The sequence below is a fragment of the Pseudonaja textilis genome, chromosome 2, assembly GCF_049901715.1.
Source record: "Pseudonaja textilis isolate UNSWEBS1 chromosome 2, rPseTex1.2, whole genome shotgun sequence".
Taxonomy (NCBI): domain Eukaryota; kingdom Metazoa; phylum Chordata; class Lepidosauria; order Squamata; family Elapidae; genus Pseudonaja; species Pseudonaja textilis.
This window is the reverse complement of record NC_141991.1, coordinates 122,936,334-122,960,840: the sequence shown is the minus strand read 5'-3', so window position 1 is coordinate 122,960,840 and position 24,507 is coordinate 122,936,334. Positions and strand designations below refer to the sequence as shown.

Here is a 24,507-nt window from a genome sequence, read left to right as displayed (position 1 = left end):
AGCCCCTCTGCCCTCGGGTGCCGTTGACTAAAAGAGGAGGGAGGGGGAGGTGCGAATCGGAATTCGGCGCGGGAGCCGTGGAATAAGTGGGCCAATTTGGTCTAGTAGGGAAGGGTGCTGGCTGAAAAACCAGGAGACTTGAGTTCTAGTCCTACCTTAAAGCATGAAAGGGTGACTCACTCACTCTCAGCCCAAACTTTCTCACAGGGTTGTTATGGAGAAAAATGGGAAGGGTATATTCACCACCTTGAGTTACATGTCTATAGAGATTCTCTAGACATCCAGGTCAAGGTTGTCCCAAAGATGCCTTTTCAAGAGGCAATTGGCCTTTATTTTTCTTTGAAGATGTTTTACTTCTGATCCAAGAAGCCTCTTCAGTTCTGGCTGAAGCTTCTTCAGTTCTGACTTCAGTCAGAAGTGAAATGTCTTCAAAGAAAAACAAGAAAATCCAGTTGCCTCTTGAAAAAGTACCTTTGGGCTTCCTTGAAAATGATTCGCTTCTCATCCAGGAGGGTTCTTCTGTTCTGACCAAAGTCATTTGGAATAGGGGGAAATTAGAGAATCCATAACCTGCAAGTTAGCTGGGCAATTCTGTATTCTGGAGATGTCTCTGGGTTTTAAGGGAGGGGTTAATGTGGTAATGGAGGAAGAGATTCACATAGCCAGTCTTAAGAAGTCCCTCAAATGCCCAAAGATTGCCACTGAAAGTCTCTCATTGTGCCACTGAATTGGTGTGATCGCTTATAAGAGGTCACCTAATAGAAAAGAGGGGAGTAGAGGTTAGAGTGATGAAGAGTGATACTCCACCCCAGTAACCTGTTTTTAATCAACTTGGAGACTTGTTTTATTCTGATATAATAAGGGCTGAATAATGGGGGAAAGGCCAAAGAGATAATGGGGTGCCCTGGTCCCTGTGCTCTGCAGTCCAAACTTGTTCAGAGCGGGTGACTTGCCCAGTAGCAACCAAACGGCAGCCTCACACACAAAGCAAAAAGTTAATATAGAGAAAATAAAAAAAGCCCTGTGATTATGATTTAAATTGCTCAAGGGCTTAAAGTGTTGCAGAAACAGAAATTCTCTCTTTTTAAAACAAATATATTACTTTTTTTATTCAGTCTTGAGGAAGCTCAGGCTCTTCCTCCCCACCCCAAAATACTATTTATGTAACCGTTCTGTCAAATTCGATTGAGAAACTGTTGGGATGTTATACAGAAGTGTAGAGTCATGCAAATACATGCTTATGGCTACTTCTTTGTTAAAATATAGATGACTGAGCAGAATCTGTAAGCATGACTTATTCTGTTCAATTAATTTTTTTATACTGAATTCCTATATGAGCAGCACATGGCACCGCAGGAAAAACGTTGAAAGAAAAATGTTTAAATATAATCAACAAAAATATAGCTGTGATCATATTTATGATTTTAGTTATATTTATAAATAAGTAAGCATATACAGTACAGTATGCATCTATCACGGAGGGAGAAAGAAGATTAGCTTTTACTCATGGAAGTCCTGAGTGAAACGATAGGCCTTCAGCGGAGCCCAGAAAAATACCCCCATATATGAGCAAGGGATGCAGAGGGGGCTGGCTGAGACTACTGAAGGCGTTGGGCCTCTACTTTAGTGCTAGTGATGCCATTGCCATGGAGGAGTCTGCTATGGAGAGTGGCCAGTTCCTTGTCTTACCAAGGATTGGGGCTGAGAGGGACAAGGCAGGAATGACTTGGATCTGGGAAGGTCCTAACCTAAACACTGGTGGGATTCAGTTAACAAAAGCAATGAGGACTGTGTGTTTGCCACTAACAAGCAATGCGGTCCTACGTTGCTGCAGTTTACAAACACATCATGTAGCGACAGAAATGTTCGTCATTTGTTAAGACATATCACAAGTGAAATGCTTTATACACTTGTTGTATAGGAACACACTTAAGCAGAAATTCTATTTCCACTTATCCAGAGGACTTTCTTCAAAGTCAATTGCCTTTGAGCTAAGCTCAACTTAGACAGTGGAGGCTGCCAAGCCAGATGGGAACCTGTGACTCTCTTGATGTTGCTGTAGCCCTTTTTCTACTGGCTGGAACTTCTGGGAATTCGAATTAGGAGGGGGGACAAATTCTCTGTGGGGTGTAGTTTGAATAGAAGTTATATGAAGTTGTGTGGCCCAAAGCTTTAGTGGAAAAATAGTCCACAATCAAATGTATTAAGCATTTTCTAGCTGCAATTTCTATATTCTTTGTGCAAATATAAGAAAACATTGGCTTGAGTGAAATAAGAAAGTTAAAGGGATTAAAAAAATAAAGAAATTGATTCCTAGTGATGGTGCCCATATAGGGGCTTGAGACTGTTAAATGTTTTCTTCACAGCCATTACTGAAGTGATCCTTATTGTTTTCTTCCAGGATTTTATAAAAATTTCCAGTCTAGTCAACAGCTTTGGGATTCTCCATCCAAGTATAAACCAGGATTGTCACTATTTCTTTTCCAATATCAGCCACAATTGGCCATATCCTTGGAAGTACATACAGTACAGCTTAAAACAATTTTTTTGAGAAGGATGAAGTTGATAATTCTTCCAAGCCTAGAGAAGCTGTCTAATTTATCACAATTGCTTGGATAAAGGTTTTGGTGGGTTTACAATAGCTTTATTCAATCAACTTTCATAAATAAATATTGGGAGGGACATTATACCCTATTAATCTTCCATATGTATTGTTGTTTGTGAACCTGCCTCCTTGTGGTGAAATCAAGATACAACCCTGCAAAAACTCAAAAGCTTTGCAAACAATCTTGGAAAAATGACCAGGATAGGAGAAATCACTTAAAGGACATTTTTTAATGTTGACCTACGCAGCTCGGAAGCAGGGACTGTCTCCTCCTGCTAGAAGGCTGAAGAAGTCTTTCTTTGTATGCCTGATAGAAACACAAATGGAAGGATAAGAGAAAAGATCTTTTATGGTGACATAGAGAAGGGACATTTTGTATACATTTCTATCACCTAGCAGTGTTAAGTTTACATGGGTAGTGCCAGGAAAAAAATAGCTGACAATCTTCCTTTCAGTTTGAGGTTTATTTAGTAATATTTTATTGAGCGTCTGCATATACTGTATAAAACTGGTACCATTAAAATGGATGGAAGGGAATAAATTAATAATATAGTTAAAGAAACAAAGAAAAAGAAGTGAAGCTTGTCTCCAGCCTTCCATTGTAGGACAAGATTGTTGAAAAGGTGGTCAGACTGCAGTTTCAGAGGGCCTGGAAGAAATGGATTATTTGGATCAATTTCATTTGAGTTTCAGGCCAGGGCATAGTACCAAAAGGGCATTGATTGCGCTTGCGGATAACTTCTGGTGGGGCCAGGATAGGGCTGGTATAACTGTTCTTGTTTTTCTTTATTTCTCAGCGACCTTTGATACTATTGACCATAACCAGCTACAGGGCTTGGGAACGAGAGGCCCAGTGTTGCGGTGGTTCTCTTTTCATTCTGGACGATGCCAGTCCATGTCGACAGTAGAGAGCTGGAGCCTGCGATCCCTAACTTGCAAGGTGCCAAAAGGCTCAACTCTCTTGATTTTCTTTTTGGTAAAATATAATTTTTATTGAAGGTATTTTTTTTACAAAGTTAAAAGTTAAACATGAAATATATAGAAGAAATATAGTGTGTTGAGAAAAAGAGAAAGCAAAGAAGCTACTTCCAATCTTCTCTAGTTATATACCTAGTACTGTGCCCCTCTCAATTCATCCCACACAGAACCCTTTTTAGTTGATACAGATAAATATGGAAATCACTTTTCAAATCAAATCATTTTTACCAATTTTCAGCAAAAAAAGTCCATAGTGCTTTTTTTTTTAAGTTGTTGCTCCCACTCTACTCAAACAAGTCAATTTAGCCATTTCTGCAAATCCGACCATTTTCTCAGTCTATTCTATTGTGGCTATTTTTGTGTTCTTCCATTTTGGTGCCTATAATAATCTCACTGTCATTACCATATATAAAATCAACTGCTCATGAGTCTTTTCTGATTGATTATCCATAAATCCTAGTAAGAAAAACTTTAGATTCAATAATTTTGACTCTCTTGTTTAACACTTACATGAAACCTCTGGGCAAGATCATCCATTGAGGCCAGGTTTGGTCAGTATGATGATGATAACTGTATTTCAACCCTTGGTGTTGCAGTCAAGATATTTTCCAGTGATTGGAAACTGTTAGGTCTGAAGTAGTGGGAGGGGGAGGAACTTGACAAGGCTTTAAATGGAACTCTTTCTGGGAATGAAAGCTGCTCAGTTACTTATGTCATGGTCACCTTGTGCATAGAGTATTGCAATGTGCTGTACACGGATCTGCTCTTGAACACTACTTGGAACCTGTGGTCAGTCCAGAATGCAGTGGGGTGAGCAATTATGAACCCATCACAATGTGCCCTTGTAACGCTTCTGGTATTTGAAGAATTCTGAATGTAGTTCCAGGTGCTGTTTACTACCTATAAAGCCCTTCATAGCACAGATATGTGGATATTTGGCAAGGAAGGTATGTTGCGGATCTTGTCATTCAAAGAATTCTGATTGGTTAGGATCCAAGAATAGAGCCTTCTCTTGCCCCCACTTTGTGGAACATTCATTGCCTGGAGTGAGGGGAGCTCCACTCTTGGCCTTTAGGAAAGGCATTAAAATGTGGCTTCGCCATCTTGCTTGGGGTGCAGAGAGGCATGTGTCTGTGGGTTTGATTAGCGCCTGAAAGTCCTTCTCCCACCTTTAATTAACATTGTTTGCGTCTTTTTAAAATGTATATATAGTTTTTATATTTTTAATATTTTGTTTGTACATCACCCAGAGTCTCTCTGTGAGGAAGATCAGCAATTTTAAAAAGTTGATAAAAAAAAATCTATGGGACCTTTCTCCCATCATTTCTCCTTGTCACATATATTTCAACAGAGCAGGCATGCTTTGTGTTCTGTGCATTAAGTAGTGTTACCTGATGGGACTCAGGAAGGGCACTTTCTCTTGTACTGCCTGCCCTTTAGAAGAACAACTCCCCAGAGATTCAAGCTGTCCTGACTCTGTAACCCTAGAGTGGTGGTGATATCATCACTCATTATCCAGTCGAGTCTGATTCTATGGGCCAGGTCTTTCCACATCTTTTTATCTATGCTCTGGTTGGTAGTATCAGCTTGATGGTATCCAGCCACTAAGTTCTTTAATAGCCTAATTTCTAAGCTTTCTTCAGTGAATTCCCCTCTGACATGGTCAAAGTGAGACACGTTTTTGTAATTTTGCCTTCCTAGTGATATGTCTGCTGTTAGGCATTCCAGTACTTGTTTGTTAGTCACCTTTGTGTCCAAGGAATAGATTCTAGGGTACCACTGCAGATTAAACATTTTAATAAAATTTGCTAGCTACTTTCAATGCTATTTGCAGAAAGGCAGATAAAAATATTTTGAATAATTAAGGAAGTACTGAATACCAAATTGAAGTTGCATTCTTAATTTCTAGACCATTCTATATTACTCTGGGATTAGGAAAAAAAACAAATGCTGTTTATAGTCAAGATGTTATGTTTTTCATGAAACTGGGAATCAGAATGATAGTGGGAAGAATACAAATAGGCTTGTCCTTTTTTTACTTGATGAGGAGCTGGGTCTTGCCACTAGATCAAGAGCCGTGGTGGCACAGTGGTTAGAATGCAGTAATTTGCAAGCTAATTCTGCTAACTACCAGCAGTTCAATCCTGACTGGCTCAAGGTTGACTCAGCCTTCCATCCTTCCTAGGTGGATAAAATGAGGACCCAGATTGTTGGGGGCAATATACTGACTTAAATTGCTTAGAGAGAGCTGTAAAGCACTATGAAGCAATATGTCTTTTTGCTATTCCCATTTAGCTATCTAAAATCTACCAAATTCCTAATCACCAAAGCAAATGCTGGAGAGGGTAAAATAAGCCTTTTACTCTTGCACAAGATTTCTTGGACTTTTGCAAGAACTCCTGGAATTTGACCTCATTGGTTTTGTGCAAGATTGGACAAGAAGCACCTTTTCTTTATGGTAATGCTATATGGTATCGGTTGACTCAAACAAGGCAACAGTTGGAGCTCTACTGGTAATATCAAAACCTGAATTTCAAGGATATCCATTGGGTTTTCTCCTTTGCCTATTACTCTGCTATCTCTCAAAGGAAATCCTATTTCCAGTTCTGCTAATACACATACATCTGCATCTACAAGAAAAGGAAGAGTGGAAAGTCTCTTACAGCTGAGTCCCATAGTGTATATATCAACTGCAGGCTTTCTTATTTGATCTTGTGGTCAAACCTGGAGTGAAATGCAGAACTGAATTTCATTCATTTTATTGTTATCCCACTTTTATTGTTTATAAATAACTCAAAGCTGTGAACATACCTAATATCCTCCTTTCTCTTCCTATTTTCCCTACAACAACCACCCTATGAGGTGGGTTTGGCTGAGAGAGTCACTGGCCCAAAATCTCCCAGCCGGTTTTTCATGCTTAAGGCCAGGACTAGAACTCATGGTCTCCTAGTTAATAGGCTGATGCCTTAACCATTAGACCAGGGCTATCAAACTCTCAGTCCGCAGGCCAAATGCATCACATGCTGCCCATGCCCAGTTTAGCGAAGGGGAAAAGTCACGATTTGTCATGTGACGATGCTGTGACAACACGTGTGTGACACCTCTGCATTAAACCAAACTGTACCATTGTTGAATATGAAGGAAATGAACACGGTTACTTTTAAAAAAATAAAGTTGAATGGGAAGAAATTTAAAGACGCACTAGACGTCTTGGGTGGAATCCAGCCTGCCAAATTTCAGTGAAATTGATACAGGACATTTCCGGTTATTCTTCGTTAAAATCTGGCTTTTTGTGTGTGAGGGTAATGTGCCTATGACTCTGTTTGGGGATATAATTTGTTTTTTAAATGTAGTGAATGTAGTCTTTCCTGTGGGGAACCACTGCCAAATTTCAGACAGATGGATTTTGGTGCAAATGGAAGTGATTATATCAATGTTTATTAATGACTCATCACTTGTGTAATAGAAGGACTTGTACTGAAAGATGTTCTCTTTCATTACATCCTTATCCAGCCCTGCAAGCAACAGATAACCAGTGGGGCTGGACTTTTACTGCCACAGATTTTCAATCTTGCAGCCAGGTTAGAAGTACAAAAAATATTATGCCTAGGGACCATAAAAAATACAGTCTGAATTATTTGAATGTTTATTCCAATCCACATGAAGCTGTAAGGATAAAACTCCTCCTGGGAGATTAAGCACCAACATATAAACATGATGGCGATGGTTTTCACAAAAATATATGACAACACAGAAAAAAAGATTGTATGGATGAAATTATCCATAAATCTAAACAATTTAGTCAAAGGGAGGGATGCCAATAACAACAGTAATAAAAAGAAGTTGGCTAAGGAAGGCCGAAATATTAGTAGGTCTTCCATGAAAAAAGAATCAAATGAATTAGAGGAGATTTTATGGAGGAAGAAGCAGTCAATTCCATAACATTTAAAAAAACCACTGAACTCAGTTAACCAAAACAGGCCATAACCTGAACAATATGCCAAACTGCAGAAGGAAGGAACCACTGCAGAGCATATCAGTGCAAGTTCCCAGTGGCCCTGCAAGGAACACTGAAGTGCTACCAGTCCCTGAAATCTGACCAATTACTCCTGTCTCCTTCAGTACTATCAATTGTTTGAGAAAGCAATCTTAATCCCCCAGTTTACAAAAATGGAAAGGATGAGATTGTCAGCAATGTCCAAATCTGTATTGAAGCTGAATTGATTGGGCCCACTTCCTCCAAAGTTTCCAAAAGATCTTATCAAAGTACCTCGCTCTTCTGAATCCTATGCATAACACTTGAGGGGCTCCAGGCAGATTCTTGAATGTTAAACTTTGATAAAGTTTTATAAACTTTGATAAAGTTTAACAGATCAGATCTGATTACATAAGGAAGGAATAAAATAACAGCCTATCCTCCATGGAGGGCAAGCCAGCAGTTTACAATGTTTTAAAACCTTTTTAATGTCATAAATACATAAAATGCAAAGTTGTAAAATATTGCAGTAATAAATATCGAGGACTCCTAATTCCCAAGTGAAGCCAGTCGCACAAGGGCAAATACTTAACAAAAACTGCTCAAAGTGTTTCTCTGCTACCTTCCTCCAGGAAGCCTTCCACCAGCACCAGAATGGATTGGCAAGGACAGGTGAGGGATCAGAGGGCTCAAATTGCTGTCGCTCTTAGACTGCAAGAGTCAAGTTTGGGTAAAGGCTCTAGATGTGCTTCATAATGAGGCCTGCAAATCTGTAATTGATTTAAGAAGTACAACTATTCATTTAAAACTCTCATTAACAATTAAAAAACTCCAGTTAATCAGTAAGGCTAACAGCAAGCCAAGAATCAGGCAGTTTGGAAAGGTCAGACTTTTTGTTTCAATTTTAATTATTATCTATTACTTTAACATGTTTTCTTGAATATGTTATTAAAAAAAGAAAAAATGGGTCAGACACATTTCTGCAGGGGAAACTGATGGTTTTTGAGATAACTTGGTTCCAAGCTGTGGGACTAGAGCAGAGGGATGCAACCAAAGTTTTGCTGGGTCAAAAACAGCCACTCAGTTGTAACTTTTAATGTGACTGAGAAGGAATTTATGAAATACATGTGGAGTAATTTTTGCCTTCATTTGATTCTATTAAAGCTTGAAGGAAACAAAATTTAGTTTTAAACCTCTTTTTTATTCTAGCTTCACCCACTTACATTCTCTCTCTCTCTCTCTCTCTTTCTCTCTCTCTCTCACACACACACACACACACACACACACACACACACACACACACACACACACACTTCATACACCATGCAGGCTGGCCCTGCAGCTCTATATGATAGGGACCCTGGGGTTTTCCAAATTTCAATTAAGCTTGGAAAGACATGAGGGAAATTGCTTTCCTCAGAGTTCTGCTTCAGCTCAGAAGCTATGGGAGATGAAGTTGTTCATCTCATCCAAGAAGCTCTCTAGCCACCTCAAAAATTAATCCCACTGAAATTAAGGGAGCCATTCCCACAAAGATGTAAGATTTGCAGCCTGAAGATAATATGGATGCAGATAGACTGGCTTGGAATAATTTAAGGGAAATCTGAAATCAAATTCTTTGACTGTGTCCTGTTCCTGTTAGGGTGTTTATTCTGATTTTAACTGTGACCTCTTCAATGTGCATTTCAATTGGAAATTAAAAGATCTGGGTGAAGCTTTTCTGTGCTCACCACCAGTTTACTTGGATAAATCACTAAACATGTTAAATAATCTCCCTCAGAAATTAGACATGAAAGCTTTTACACAGTTGTATAAATACTTAATGCCACTAGTCTTTTGTAGATGTCAACTAAGATGCGTTATGCTGACTTTTGGGGAAATGCATTCCAATTTTCACTACTTTTGTCTCTGAGTACTTAAGAAAAAATGTCATAGAACCAAATCCCCAGTAGAGAAAATCTCAGTGTGAATAACTTCTTGATGTTTTGTTGCTTTCCAGGATGTTGGGATTATTATAGGATAATGGCCTTCCCCAGTAACAGGTGTTCTTGTCTGTGCATATTATTTATATATTCAAGTTGTTAATCCTGTTGTAATATTTCAAAAACCGTCGGTCAGTGTGCCAATTGTAATTATATCTGATGCTACAAGGTGATCCCTACAAGCAATTTGCCATTAATAGCCATAACCTACAATAAATGTTTCACAACAGGGCAACATCATGTGATTGTGCACTTCTGTTGCTCTTTGCTCTCTGGTAGTGTTAAAAACAAGGGGAGGTCAGTGTTAGTCTATTTGGTTAGTTCTCCAACTTTTCTTTTAAGGGGGAAAATTGTTAGGTCCAATTTGGGCCCTTCCTGATCCCTTTGACAACATCACAGGGAACCAAACACCTAGAATGAGGGAGGGGGGAGCTTGCTCTGCCCTGTTTTAGGAAGACAGTGAATCTTTGGACTTCAGTTTATCTATTGGACTTCAGCCCTGGCCCTGCTTACTACAACTCCACACTAGGGACCCCAACAGATATGTCCTAGGGAAACACAACCGTTCATAAAATATTGCCTGCCTATTTTGTATTTTAAATCTTAGAACTGGTTGGCAGGCAAAAAAAACCATTTGGAAAGAAGAAAGGAGGCTGCCTAATTAACCAAATTCTACTTTTCAATTCTGGGCAACCAGCCTTAGCCCCAGCTATCCCACTACCATCCCACTTACCCTCCTTCCAGGGTAATCCCCAGATTCCTGGGGTAGGGCTGCCCAGGGCCATGCATCACTGCCCAGAGTGGGACTCCCCACTACTGGGAAATCAATCATTCCAACCTAGTGAACAGTTTCTTCCCACCCTATTTCCTGCCTGCCACATCTGAAAAGCGGCAGAGGAGGATGGGATTGGGCATATGGCCAAAGTTGAACCCATTGAGACTGAGTTGAACCGATTGAGTATTAGGGCTTTCCAAAAGTTTTTTTGACAAAGTCCCTCATTTTGACAATGGCATTCTTGAGTTAGCTGAGGAATTGTCAATTTCAAAGAAAGGAATTGTCAATTTCTCTTGCTAGCTGAAGGACAACTAGCTGAAAGATAGGAAAGATTATAGGAATTAATGGGCAGTAATCTATTACTCTGAGAAGTAAGAAGACTCTCATGGGTGATTGATTTTTAATCACTCTATTTTCTTTTTGTCACCGAAACAGGCAGTGCCTACTGCAGTTCTATAAAAGCTGCACATTGCAGAAAATAAAAAAACAGCACTTCAAAAGTAACTTTTTCCAATAAAAAAGCATCACTCCTTCTAAAGTATTTGAAAACTCTGAAAAGTAAAAGCATAGTTTAGGTTTTGTATCCAATATGTCAATTCTGAATTAAATCTTTAATTTTTTTAGTTCAGTTTCTGTCAATGTTCCATTTGGAAAACACTGGTTTTACCTCAATTTGCAAGAATCTACCTCTTATGTTTATTTAGAGATGTGTGTATATGGAGGGGTTACCAAACCTAGTGTTGCCTTAGGTCCCTCAATTCCTTAAATATACCTAGTGCTGTAATAATGATCACAAACGGGACTCTGCATACCTCTTATCAATCCAGATACTTCTTCTCACATCATTTGCAGCTTGCCTATTCAGGTACCCATTGGTGATGATGCACTAGACTTTGGGCCTCAAGACTAACTTGGCTAGTCTTGGCTGAAACACTCACACACCGCCCCCCAGATTTATGTAAAATGAATTGAAAATATATCTAATAACAACACAATACAACAACTCTGAAAGGACCAATTGTCTAGTTGCAACAGAACAGAGCACCACAGGTTTGTGCTGCTTGATCATCAAGTTAAAGGTCATCTTTTGCTGTCACTAAAAATAAGCTACAATGAAAGGTTCAGGGGAAGGGGTATTCTCTTGGAAGTAACTTCCATAGGGTGATGTCACAACAAAGCCTATTTGGTTACAAGTATCTTACAATCTTAGCCTCTGTCTTTTTAGATTGGACAAAGAGGGTCAACTTCACTGCAGAGCTTAACCACCACCCTGTTTGTGTGAATTCTGGCTTTCTGAAAGTACCTTGAAGGAGTGAAGCATATTTGCCCTGAAGACGTGGTTCTGTCAGGGGGCCTAGGGAACCCAGAACGGGAGGGAGCCCATTAATTGGTTAGTATGAATGTGTGTTGGTACCAGAGGGGAGGATGGAGGGTTATTATTTTTCTTTTTATTATTATTTTATTTCTTTTATATGGTATTTTTATATCTTTGTAAGCCGCCTTCAGTTGCCATGTGCAAATAGGCAGCAATATAACATTTCTAAATAAATAAATTTGATTAAACAGAATTCATCTGCAGGTATTAGTTTATAGAGACAGGATACAGATGGACATATAGACCTCAAGTCTTTTTTCAGACTCTCAGAAGACATGGCTGTTTTAAAGAGGTGCTGTGCTTGTAAATCCTTACACTTTAAAGTAATTCTTCCCAATCATTTTGAAAATATGCACAGCCCTAAAAGTTATCCCAGAAGTCTCTAAGTGAACAAACATATGTCCTTATCTACTCTTGATTTAATTTGTGAACCCAGAGGCAAGGATAAAGCCTTCAGTGTTACTTTCCTTCACACATACAGATCAAAGGTGGAAATGTAGTGAAGTTGTCACATCATGTCCTGAGATTTAGTTGTATTTCCCTTAAATTGTTATTTTCAGTAGCAGTTTAATGCATTGTTCCAGATCCTTCAGTCTTAAACAAACCATTCTTACGTAGCCTTCTGATTACCAAACTAGTCTGAATAGTATCTATTACATTTTACATTTATTTTTAGAAATGTGACAGTAAGGATGTGCTACAACCTGCTGGGCATGTGATTACATCTGAATTGAATGTTGCAATTAATCCATTCTATCTGTTCTATCACCAACTCCCTCTACACTCTCCTCGTTCTAGCACACATGCACTGACATACAAGCCAAGAAGCCAGAGAGGAATATTCACATAGTCCCAAAGGATTAGCTTCCAGATGCTTGGAGAAGTTCCACATATCTCCATATCCATATACTTAGCTTAATCCTGAGTCTGGGCCACCATCTGGCATTTGGAAATCTCTAGTACAGGTTCTGTGGGTGTGTGTGTGTGAAAGGACAATATGCAACAGAAGGCTCCAGCCAGATAAATGTCCTCTTATCTTTCTATCCATTGTTAATGTTAACATGCATGGCTACTGTTTTTGCCACATTGCTTAATATTAAAATATGCTTAAAGGATCTCAGTCTTTAGGGATTAACTGATGAGTACCTAGTCCTTTGGAGGTTGAAAGCAGTCCTTCAGTTCATTTCATATGCATCAGGTTTCCCAACCTTGACAACTTTAAAATATGTGGACTTCAACTCCCAGAATTCCAAGATGCCACGCTGGCTAGGGAATTCTGGAAATTGAAGTGCATACATCTTAGTTACCAAGGTTGGGAAACCTGATGTACCCTACATTCAAATGTTTATAACTTTGGCTTCCCACCTCGGATCCTGAGCTTGGGACTCTGCTTCTTTTAAGAACTGGATTTGTTTAAACAACAAACATGTGCTAATTGAGCAAGTAACATTTCCTCCCTGTTTTACTTTCTTCAAATGGCTGCTGCTTAAGCTCTGTTCCTGTACCACACCCTGTTTCTAAACAATCTCTCTTATCAGATTCCAAGACCCCAGGCATTTAAATATACATAAAAGAAAGTCTCTCACATAGCTTTGAAATATGTATGAAAAAAACCTCAATAAAACTTTCAATCACTGTCAGCCTCTCCCATATAATAGGCACAATAACAGCAGCTTCAGTGATCATGTATACATGCAAGTTAATGAGATATCACAGATCAAACTCCCACAGTAACTGGCAAGATTCACCTTCATGTAAATGGCATGATTTTCTCCTCATGGTTAAGACTGCCAGGCAGAAAAAAGCATGTATCTGAGCAGTGTTGTTAAGGTCCACACGCTTGTCAGCTTGGACATGTTGTGAAAGAACATGTGTGATCAACACTCAGAGTATCGTTAGGTGGCTGACATCCTATTTTGGATGAAAAGGTGTGGTGATGTTGTACAGAACCCATCTGTTCTAGGATTTGCTTTAACTTAATTTGTCTATTTTTTTAGCTTAGATTGTCTAGGGTGATCAATAAAAACAAGCCAGCTCTCAAGCAGAAAAGTTCCCTGCAGCAATCCAATTTTTCTAGCTGCAGATGCCAGAAACTGAACCCGCCCCTTCCGCCTGGAAAACTTGCTCAGAAGCACCTGTGATTTAATTTGTACATGACATCCCCTTGGAACAAGTGCAGGGGATAAGTTTTCTTGCAAGTTGATTATTCATGTTCAGAATTACAGGCTAATTTCTATTCAGTTGCATTTCATTTTACTCCTGACTTTCCATTTTTTAAAAAATATATATATACAGGGTTGCAACTGGATCTCCAAATATCAGGACTGGGCAAGAACATTGCCAGAAAGAGATTAACTTGTATGACTCACAAACACTATGCAGGTATAACGGGCACAACAGGGTTGGGGGATGTGGGTGTGTAAACGTGTTCCGCCCCAATTTTCCCATGCAGTTTCTTTACTGATCTTTGCACTGATCCTCCTCATTCTGAGTCTGGAAAGCCTGCTTATCTGGTTCTCCAGTCATTAGTCAGGGCTGTAATGCAAGTATGTGTGATCATATCTCTCAAATCTATTAAATACTACATGTTTGCAAGTGGATGCTTTTAGGCACATTTTGATGAAAATTAAAATGAGCTCAAAATGTTTGCATGTTCAGTATTTAAGAAGTTGAGTACTTGAAGGCTGGGGGTCTTCAGTACTAGAGCTGCAAGGAATCGCCTGTGCAAGTTGACCACTAAAGATCAAGCAGCATCACTCAAATGTGATCATATTAAGAGAAGGATCAGTATGGTAAGCTTGGATAGAGAGATCAAGTGAGATACAGTGACATCTTGTTGATACTTGTTGATTTTTGGAGTGCATAGACGGGCTTGCTTCTTCAGATACATTGAGATTGTAGCTCCTTAATTCCCAGTGGACATTCTGGCTGGAAAGTTACAAACAGCTGTTCCAATGCATTTGCAGGATGCCAAGAGGGGGGACGCTAATCTCATCATTCTAAAAGCCATCTGATACCAATAAGTCTTCAGCTTACAGATTCACTTTATGCTGTACATTCAGGATACCTCCATTAGCCATCCTCAGTTAGAATCCACCCTATATTTAAGTGACCTTTATGCACAATAAAAAAGCCAATCTTAACAGGATAATTTCTTGGATCAAAACAGCAAAATAACCAAGACTAACTTAAAGGCAAATGTCTTGTCTGTAGGTTTTCACAGTCTGCTGTCTCAGATGTTTTACCCTCCTTTGCCTAATCATACCTTGGACACAGAGAAACCAATTAGAGACATAAGATCAAATGCCCACAAAAAGCATGAGACATAGTTAATAATATTCAGTGTAAAACTTAATTGAATACAGAGGTAATTATGGCAGTGATGCTGACTGATGTCTATAGCAAGTGGTGGAAAAGCTCAGTAGAGGTTGGATAGTATTTATGAGAGGAAACCACCAGAAATCTCAGGGATTTAGTCTCAACTAAGAAGTAAAAAGATATTCTGGAAAAATGTAATGGCACACCACTTCCATATTGTTACCAAGAAAACTGCATAGATGCAACTCCTTAATCACCAGGACCCAAGGGCAGCTAAACAGATACCTAATCTGCAATTGATGACAAATTACATCTTAGTTATGAAATGTTAATTCTTTTTTTCTACTTCCTAGCATTTTTGCACAGGTTCAAGGTTTCCCCTTCCCCATCAACCTAGTGTTGATCTATCGGTTGTGAAAGACTGACCGGCTTGTCACCAGAGCCTGAGGTCATGGGCTAAGAAAGAGTGACTGGCCTAAAGTCACCCAGCCAGCTTTCATGCCTGAAGTGGAACAGTCTCCTGGTTTCTAGACTACCATCTTAACCACTATACCCCAAAAGCTCTCATTCTATAGTCATTCTTATATGGGACAAGTAGCTATCATCAAAGAATTGAACCAAATTTGATATTGGATTCTTACATAAAAGATTGCTCTTCTGCAAAATCTATTTTGTACAGGTATCTATTTTGCAGCAACCAATTATATGTTTAACCTAGTGGTTTATGTTCTATCTAAGGGTGGTGGTGGAAAAATGTATGACAATGTACAATAAACTCAACACTTAAAATACTCAATTAGCAGCAATGAGAAAAGGCTAACAATATACCTAGCAATAAAATGGTCAAAATGTTATCTGCTAAAAAACAAAGAAAAAAAACAATGCAGCAAAGTAGAAGGAAATCTAGTTGCATAACTAGCAAAGGTTTCTCAAGAAAATGTATAGAAATTTAGATACAGGTAATTTACTTTAGATGTCTTGTGTTGGTTACAATACAGAATTAGTTGAATGTACTATAACCAATAATTCTGGTTACATGAACGTAAAGGACAGACCAAAGGCCTTCACATACAGGTAGTCCTCAACTTACAACCATTTGTTTAGCAATTGTTCCAAGTTACAACAGCACTGAAAAAATTACTAGTTCTTGCAGTTATGACTATTGCATCATCATCAAGGTTACATGATCAAAATTCAGGCACTTGACAACTGACATGTATTTATGATGGTTACAGCATCCTGAAATCATGTGAACAACTTTTGATACCTTTTCGACAAGCAGTCAAGTGGGGAAGCTTAATAGCACTTAGACTTATACAGTGCTTTACAGCCCTCTCTAAGTGGTTACAGAGTCAGCATATGGCCCCCAACAATCTGGCTCCTCGTTTTATCAACCTCGGAAGGATGGAAGGCTGAGTCAACTTTGAGCTGTTCGGAGTGATTCGTTTAACTACTATGATTAAACAAAAAACTTCGTAAAGTCAGGCACAACTCACTTAACAGTTGCCTTATTTAACAACAGAAATTATTGTCACAACTGAGATCATAAGTCAAGGACTACCTGTACCGTGTAGAATTTATCAGCAACCATCCACAGGGCTATTGGGAGTGGGAATTCAGTGACTTCTTTAGAACCACCAATTTTCCAGGTGAAAATCAGCTGCTGGAAACTGCAACACAATTCACTGTTCTTATTACTATTATTGTTATTGCTCTTACGACTCATAATTATAGTCTTCCAGCCCTTTATATCAGTAAAGCACTCTCTTAATTTCATGTTTCCTCACAACCACCCTGTGAGAAAGGACAAAGTGAACTTCCGTAGCTGTGAACCTAATCCTGCCTTTCCCATTTTATTCCAACAGCTGAACCACTATATCATGTCATTGGGTTTTACTGGGGAGTAAACACATTTAACAAATTGGCCTCCTAAACAAAGGAGTAATTTGCCAAACTGGGCTCCATCACTATGTTGTACTACAATTCCCAGCTGACTAGGAGATCTAATCCAAGGCACCCATAAAGTAAAAGCTGTAGAATTGGCCCCAAAGAAGCTGAAGGCCAGAGAGCTGGTGGCATTACTTGCCTGGGCCTCACAGGGTGGAGGATTATGGGAGCTGTTGTCTTAGCTAATTTAGCTGGGGGGGTGGGAGAGAGACATTGCTCATGCCCAGCGTTTTGCGTGTGCTGACAAGGAAACGAGCGCGCGAACTCCTGGGAGCCCGACCGCTGCGTCTTTGGGGTTTGCCTTCTAATCCGAGTCATTCTTGGCTCAGGCCTCTCCTGGAAAAGCTGCGAAGCTGCCGGAAATTCGCTACCTGTCACGGTCCCCGAGTTCGAATCAGCGCGGGCCTGACTCAGCAGAAAGCAACCGCGAGGCTCCCTTGCAAGGCGCGGAAGGAACGACAGGCACCATCGGGGCAATTGCCCCGAGACGATCGCGGCCGGTGGGAGATCCGACGGTAAAGTTGCACGTCGCCGGTCACCACCGCGCTGGTTTCTCTTTACAGCACTGGGCATAAACGGCGCCCGCCGCGTTGCTGGCTTTTGCCGCGGGGAGATGACTGAAGGGGAAAGGGGGGGGAGAGACATTTAATCGTCTGGCTCTTTATGGAGACTGGCTATAACCACTAGGGGGCCGTCTTTCTCCTAGCTTGCGCCCGCAAAGGTTGGAAGAAAGAAAACAGAGCCCTGATCTGAATGCTCAGCTGGTAGCGGAGGGAGAGGGGCGGAATCTGGGCGGCGGGACGCGGGGTGGGGAAGAGACCATCGGGAAACCCAACGGCCGTATCAAGATAGGGCCCGAAATTCCAAAGCGGAGGTTTGCGAAGCGGCCCCAGTCGTTCCTTTCCTAGCTGGGATATGTATATATATATATTATATATTTGGGGAGGGCGGGGGAGGTGGAGACAGAAAGGCGGTCCATTATTTTGGATGGTGGCGCTCAGCCTGTAAATCTGCCAAGCGAAATTGCACCATCAAAGCGGTCTAACTTTAGTGGGTGGGGACGAGGGTGCTTCCTTAAACAGCCCGGAGAAGAGCGGAGAGAACCGGGTTAGGGGCGCGCTGCTTCTTCCTGGGCGGCGGCTGCTGTTGCTGCTGGTGTCGCCGTCGCCGCTACTGTTGCCCAGCCCAGCGCTTCTGGATCTATCGCCTAACACGTGGGGCTCTTTTTTTTTTTTTTGCACGGCGGAAACTTTCGAGGGATACTTGCTGCCAACTTAGACACACGCGCTCGGTGACAGCGGCGTGGGACTCTCGCCGTGGCTTTACGGGTGGTGGAATCGCAGCTCCACACGCGGATCCAGGCGCTCTTTTTCGGCCAGGGGTGTTTTTGTGTGTGTGTGTTTGTGTGTGTTCGTGCCTCTCTTGCCTTCTCCTGCTGTTGGAATTCCGCCCTTCGTTGCTGACTTTCCGGGGCTCCCGCCGGTCACACACACACACCCCCACCGCCGCCGCTCCCTTTTTCCTTAGAGCAGTGGAAAAAAAAATGTGGCCGGCGAGCCTTTTCCACGAAGCCGCTCTAGTTTTCCCGAGGGGCGGGAGCCTGCCCCCTCGCCCCCCCAGTGCCTGCCGTACCTCCTCGTTTTTGTGCCGTCCAGTCTAACTCATGAAGATCTTGGCCAGGACTAGGGAGAACGAGCAAGTTCAATCCACAGAAACGCGCCAGGGTTGCTGTCTGTCGTCCCCCCCCGCCTTGACAGAAGGTAAGCAGGGAGGGGAAAGGACCGACCGGCCGACTACGCACGCGTGTGCTGGGAGCTCCTCTGCCAGGGTTCGGCTCTTGTCAGTTTCATGGTGCTCACGGGCTGGCGTGAATCGGGGACCCTTTAAATCTCCGGGGGGAGTTTTTTTGGGGTGGGGTGGGGTGGGGGAATCAATCTCGAGCGGGTTCGATCGAGCTCTCCACGCGGACATCTTTTCCCGGGGAGACGTTCGATGGTCGTCTGATGGGCAGGGCGGTCTGTTTTGCAAGCGGTCGGGTGGCGTGCGCAGGTTCCCCGGGCAGACTCGAACCTGCTTTTCCACACGTTCCTGCAGATCCACCCTTTCCTTCCCCGTTGGGAGAACTACCCGGGTCAGCATAATTCTTTCCTTTTTGTCTTTCTTTTTCTTTTCCAAGGCGCGTTTCTTAAAGAGCAAGAAGCTAATTGGCAGTTTAAGGTGCACTTGGGCTTTTAAAACCCGCCGGCGAACCCAAAACGGGGCTAAAAAAATGGAATGGCGTTATTAAGGTGCTGCTGAAAAAGATCTGTGGCTCCCCGTTTGTACGGGTGTGTCCCCCCCCCACACACTCTTCCCCTGATCATTGTAAGAAGCAACGGTTTCTTTTCTTCGGACGAGCAGCTGGGAGTTTGGGGCTGGGTCTTTGCGGGCGAGATGAGAAGTTTCTGCCTTCAACTGGCCTACAAAGTCCCAGTTCTCGGCTCTTAACTTTGCAGTACGGCTAGGCGCTACCCTGAGGGGAGAGGACAGACGCGGGCGAGGCAAGCAGCCGAAAAGGAGTTTCTATTGTGAAGGTGCGGGGAAGGGTCACAAGGGTCTGGGGTCGGTGAAATAATTCTTCCCGTGTCGGAATATGCGCTTTAAGGAAAGCTGTTCTCCCTCCACACGTCGCCCTTCCTCACCCGCGACACCCAGCCACTGCGATTCAGATTTTCCCCTATGAAATGAAGCACCAGGCGGTATCGATCCCTCGATCCAGCCCAGATGGAGCCCTGGAAAGTCGCGTCCCTTTTAGAGGAAGCACGTGCTTAACTTTTCCTGGCGAACAGTCCCGGGTTCCTAGCAGAAATTAATTTTTCTCTGGGTTGTTGCATTGTGATAGGCCTTCATACCAATTTCAAACGTACAGAATGTTACAGATATTTTTTTAAAAAAATTAACATGAATAAGTACGGATCCCAATATTGATTTTAAAATTTTAGATCTTTTGGAAATATATCAAATGCAACCAACTGAGTAATATTGGCGAATTACTTATTTAAATGTGCTTGAATTGAAGTTTTCCATCCTTTTCCCATGTTCACATGAAATGTATTTTTATGTCTCCCAAATTTGCAAGTCATTGTAACCATGTCTGGTTTGGGGCCTTAGTTCAAGAGTGCCAATATTTATTTTCCCTTTTTTTTCTTTATGTTCTTTATCTTAGAAAGAAAATGAAGTTTCTTTCTCAGAAAAAAAAAATGATAATCATAACTGGAAATAGTATGAATATTAGTGATTGTCATATTGTTTGTAGGAATGCTTTTTAAAAAGTTATTTATGAGCGATGAGGCAGCTTTTGAAAATATACAGTATTCCTAACAACTGTGATTGTTTGGTTTGACACAGTTCTGGAGAAAAAACATAAATGTATTGTATTCTGAATAATAGAAGCTATTTGATTTTACATATCACACTGTGGAAAGCCTTTAAGTAAAAAAGTTTTATAAGCAGAATTTTGGTGAAGGAAAAATAATGGCTGTATAATTTCAGCATATACATATTCAGTAATAAATCTAGTGACTTTAGTAGAAATTATTTCTAAGTAATTGTGTCTAAGACTCTGACTTTTAAAAGTTGATCCAAATGTTAATACCTGGGGGGGGAACGTTATAAATAAACACATTAATGATTCTTTCCATAAATAATGTGTGCCTTATGGTATAATTGTCCTATATCCCCATAAGACTTAACCACATTATAGTATGTACACCAGTGTATTAATCTTTCTGATTTTAAAACAGTCTGACAGCTTTCTATTTTAAAATTTATTTACAGGGAATGAAAAGCACAGCTTTGTATACTTCGTTCAGACAGCACAATAATCACAATCTATTCCATCTGCAGCCTACACCCCATGTCATTAATAAAATAAACTCTCCATCCACTAAAATATAACCATTTATTTAACCATGATCATACCTATTGGTAAACATTAATTAAAACTATTATTAAAAGAAGGCCTAGTTCAACATAGGTTTAAAGAGGCATTTAGTATTAATTGGAAATACAAATATAAATAAAATATATAATTCTGCACAAAAACTTTGAAAGCCAGCTGGGAGGTAGGGAATATTTTACCTTTTATGGTCCAAAGATGTCAACCGAGATCACATTTAAGACCAAGATGAAGAGGCAACTCTGTTTTCATTATATATGTCTATATCTTCTGAATGAACAAATCATTCACGTAATTCTGAGTGTATGTGTTTGCGGGAAATGTCATTGAACTCTAGGATCATGGTGCTAAATTTTAATCCATACTTTGGAATTTAACATTTCGGTAATAGAAACATCTCAAAGGTGTAAAGGCCAAATAAATATGAACAATTTTAATGCCCTTTGTTATTTTTCAAAAAGCTACAGTTTTGGTATTTTGCATTGCTGCTATATTTTTCAAAATGATTTCTACAAAAAAAACAACTATTGGTATTTCTATTGTAAAAATTTTCATACACAAAAATTCAAATAGATTTTAGGCAGTGTTACTTGAATACCTGCAACTGTGACTGTACATTCCAGAAAACTGAAAATCCAAGTGTATTCTGTGAGACCTGATCCATTTGCTAGCGAATGCATTAAGAATTTCTGGTGTCCATTTGGGCCTTGTTCTATTTTCTTAGGAATACTCTTAATATAACTGTCAGATCAACTTTTTCTGTAAAGAAGTATGCATGGTGCAATCCTATGTCGGTTTATTTGGAAATGAATTCTGCTCTGCAAATTTAAGATCTAATTTAAATTTCACATGCATAGGATCAGATTTCTGTGGTGTAGTTCTGAGAAAGAAACTAATCCCATTCTGTGAGACTTACTGCTAGAATAAGTCTTTAGACTTAAGTCAATGTCACTCTTTTTTAGTAAAAAGAAAATCTTTAGTAGGATTGCATGATAAATGTGATTTTACTTTTAAGGTTACTTTTCTAGCTTTTTTACTGTTCTAAAGGGATGCACTTAATATATTAAAAAACAAATATATATCTATTTTGAGATAGATATATCTTTTTATATCCCATATTAGCTTATTAATTGCTCTGGGTAGCTAATAAACAGTAGCTTATGTTTATTTAAATAATAAAAATCCTACTTTTCCAGATCTAAACCAGATCAGTGCCAGAGCAAGAAATATGCTTTATACTTACGTGTGTTTGTGTATGTATTCATATTCTATATAATCTCCCAAACCTTAATTATTTAATAGACACATTTTCCATGGAGGCAAACATACCTTATTTTCAGACCTAGATATTTTCCATCATACAGTAAATCTGACTACAAGAAAATCTGTTTGCTTTGAGAAACAAACCATTTTTAAAAAAATATGATGTTTTTTATTATAAGGATTCATCTCATCATGTAGGAAATTCAATTTCCATCCCTGTTCTCCAGCCTTTGCATTTTATGCACTCAGTAGGAAAATTACATTTCCCATTACCTTGTTCTGGGTTAGTTTTCTCACTTAACCTTAACATGAAGTAGATGTGTGAGCTCAATGGAGGAAGAGAGGAAATGCCATCCTTTGGGGCTACTTACGTCCAATTATCATTGAATTTTCTACTCTAAATTCTCTTAAGAGCAGCATTTCTTGAGAAAAGGCCCTTAAAAACAGCTATGAAAGGAAGCGGATCTTCTTGAAAGTCCTGCTAGGCCAACGCCTGTCAAAAGTATGATGGCATGATCTAGCACACGGTGACGTGTCCTGAGGTATTTATTAAAAATAAATGTAAATTTGTACTGGATTGGATTCCAAACGTTTTGTAAGGTATTCCCGCATAGGCTGAAAATGGATTTGTTTCCAGACAGTGTGTGTGTGAGAGATCAATCGAAAACAATGTGAATGCAAAGTCCTTGGTTAAGAATGCATTCCTAAAATTTCTACACGTGAGAAGGGTGGAAAGACTTTAGAAGGACTCATAGATAATTCTCTAAGCTTAGGTCCTATGCCTGCAATCCTTTGTGTGCTTCTCTGAAGCCCATAGGCTGCATTTACACGGCAGCATTTCCGTAAGAAACGGTTTGAATAGAGTCGCGCTGTAAATCCCCTGAATATTAATATTTTTCAAATTCTGTTGATAGCCTCAAAGTAGTTTGGGGAAAACCAAAAGGGCAAATGTTTTTCAACAATTGTAGGAGCTCAATTCACATAGTAGCTGGAACTCTGGAAGATTAATAATGATATATAAAATATTTCCTTTGGATGCTTCCGTCTTCAGTTTATAATATTCCCTGATCTTGGACTTTTGGATTCGAATAGGGAAGTTTTAAAGGAAGCATGCTTTCGGTTTTCTTTCAGTAGCCTTTTGTTATATTGCAGTGGCACTTGTATTTTTTTCTTTGAAGAAATTCCAGAGATACTAGTAGTCCACTTTTTCCTCCTTACGCCATGTCACTTCAGCTGTTCTTTAATCTTGTTTTTTGTTTTCTACAATAAATGAAGCTGCTAGTAGCTCTGCAGCAAAAAGGAAGAAAACCTAAAAGGGGTGTGGGTGAAAAGGCACCCAACTCATTTGGAGTGAGAAAATGTTGTGCACGTTCATATGTTTCTCTGGTTAAATCAGGAAATTGCACCCTGTTAAAACCATGGAAATGCTATTTTACAATTAATGGAGTCTCCTAGTGAATTCATTTCATGCATCTGTATATTTTTTTCTCACAAAAAACATGAGCAATTCATAAAATGTCATCCTAGTGTATTCCTTCGGGCATCTGTGTAGTTCTTGTAGCAAGAATACGGAAGGGATTTGCCACCACTTTCTTCTGGGAAGCTTTATGACTTAAGAGTCTGCCCTATAGCCCAGGGATTTCCCTGTGGCCTCCCATCCAAACCCTGTCTTACCTCCAAGCCCAATTCAATAATGGAAAAAATCAACACAAGATCCTCATGTTCTTTAGCTTAATGATTGCCCCTTAGTTGAAACCGTGTTCCTTATTTTAGGAGCTTATCCATCATTTTTTAGCTTCTAGTCAGAACAGTGGGGATACCTATTATTTAACTTCTTTTTTGACCAAAAGGGGAGTTTAGTTGAGGGGACTTCATGAGTTCTATAAGAAAAAGCAGGAACTCCGCCAAGAATCTGGTTTCAGATTCAGCTCTGGCTGTACCTCCTGGAATTCTAGTCTTGCAATTCCCTTTTTTCCTTAGGGCTCTTCCCAGGTTCCGATGGGAGGGGGAGAGAGATTACTGAAAGCAGACAAACCAATAACTTTTTAGGAGAGAAACATAGAGTTCTCTTCGGAAAGAGCAGGCATCTGCCTTTGAGTACAGATTTCATTGCTTGTCTCCTCCATTTTCAATGAATACTTCAGGGTTTTGTTGTCCTTTAAATAGACAAGTCATTCTTTTTGAAGATTCTCCCTTATATTTTGCCTTGTGGAGATTTTCTAGGAATGGCTTAAATATTTGTACTCGATACGTAACGTAATAATCCATCCTTTGGGAAAATTGCCCAGTGGGAGTTCAAGTATTTACACAGTTCTTCTGCAGGCACTTTCAAATTTTGACATGTGCGAGGC

The 24,507-nt window shown here is 40.1% G+C and overlaps 2 long non-coding RNA genes across 6 annotated transcripts in view; one reads left to right on the top strand and one right to left on the bottom strand.

The window, feature by feature from the left end:
- Nucleotides 1-1,674: 1,674 nt before the first annotated feature.
- LOC148127054 (uncharacterized) lies at nt 1,675-18,716 on the bottom strand. The gene is made up of 3 exons (XR_015741888.1): nt 18,589-18,716; nt 11,129-17,573; nt 1,675-8,329 (listed from the first exon to the last, which is right to left on the bottom strand). It is a non-coding gene; the product is annotated as an uncharacterized LOC148127054 (long non-coding RNA).
- The window catches only part of LOC113443084 (uncharacterized), a 59,564-nt gene continuing 52,461 nt past the window's right edge, over nt 17,405-24,507 (top strand). Inside the window, exons 1-2 of one of the 5 annotated variants that reach the window (XR_015741885.1) lie at nt 18,893-19,087; nt 22,574-22,698. This is a non-coding gene — a long non-coding RNA (uncharacterized LOC113443084). Of the gene's footprint in view, nt 17,472-17,635; nt 17,831-18,597; nt 18,717-18,892; nt 19,088-22,573; nt 22,699-24,507 lie in introns of those variants that run through there. The other 4 variants (XR_015741887.1, XR_015741886.1, XR_003375066.2 and 1 more) reach the window with 4 other exon arrangements.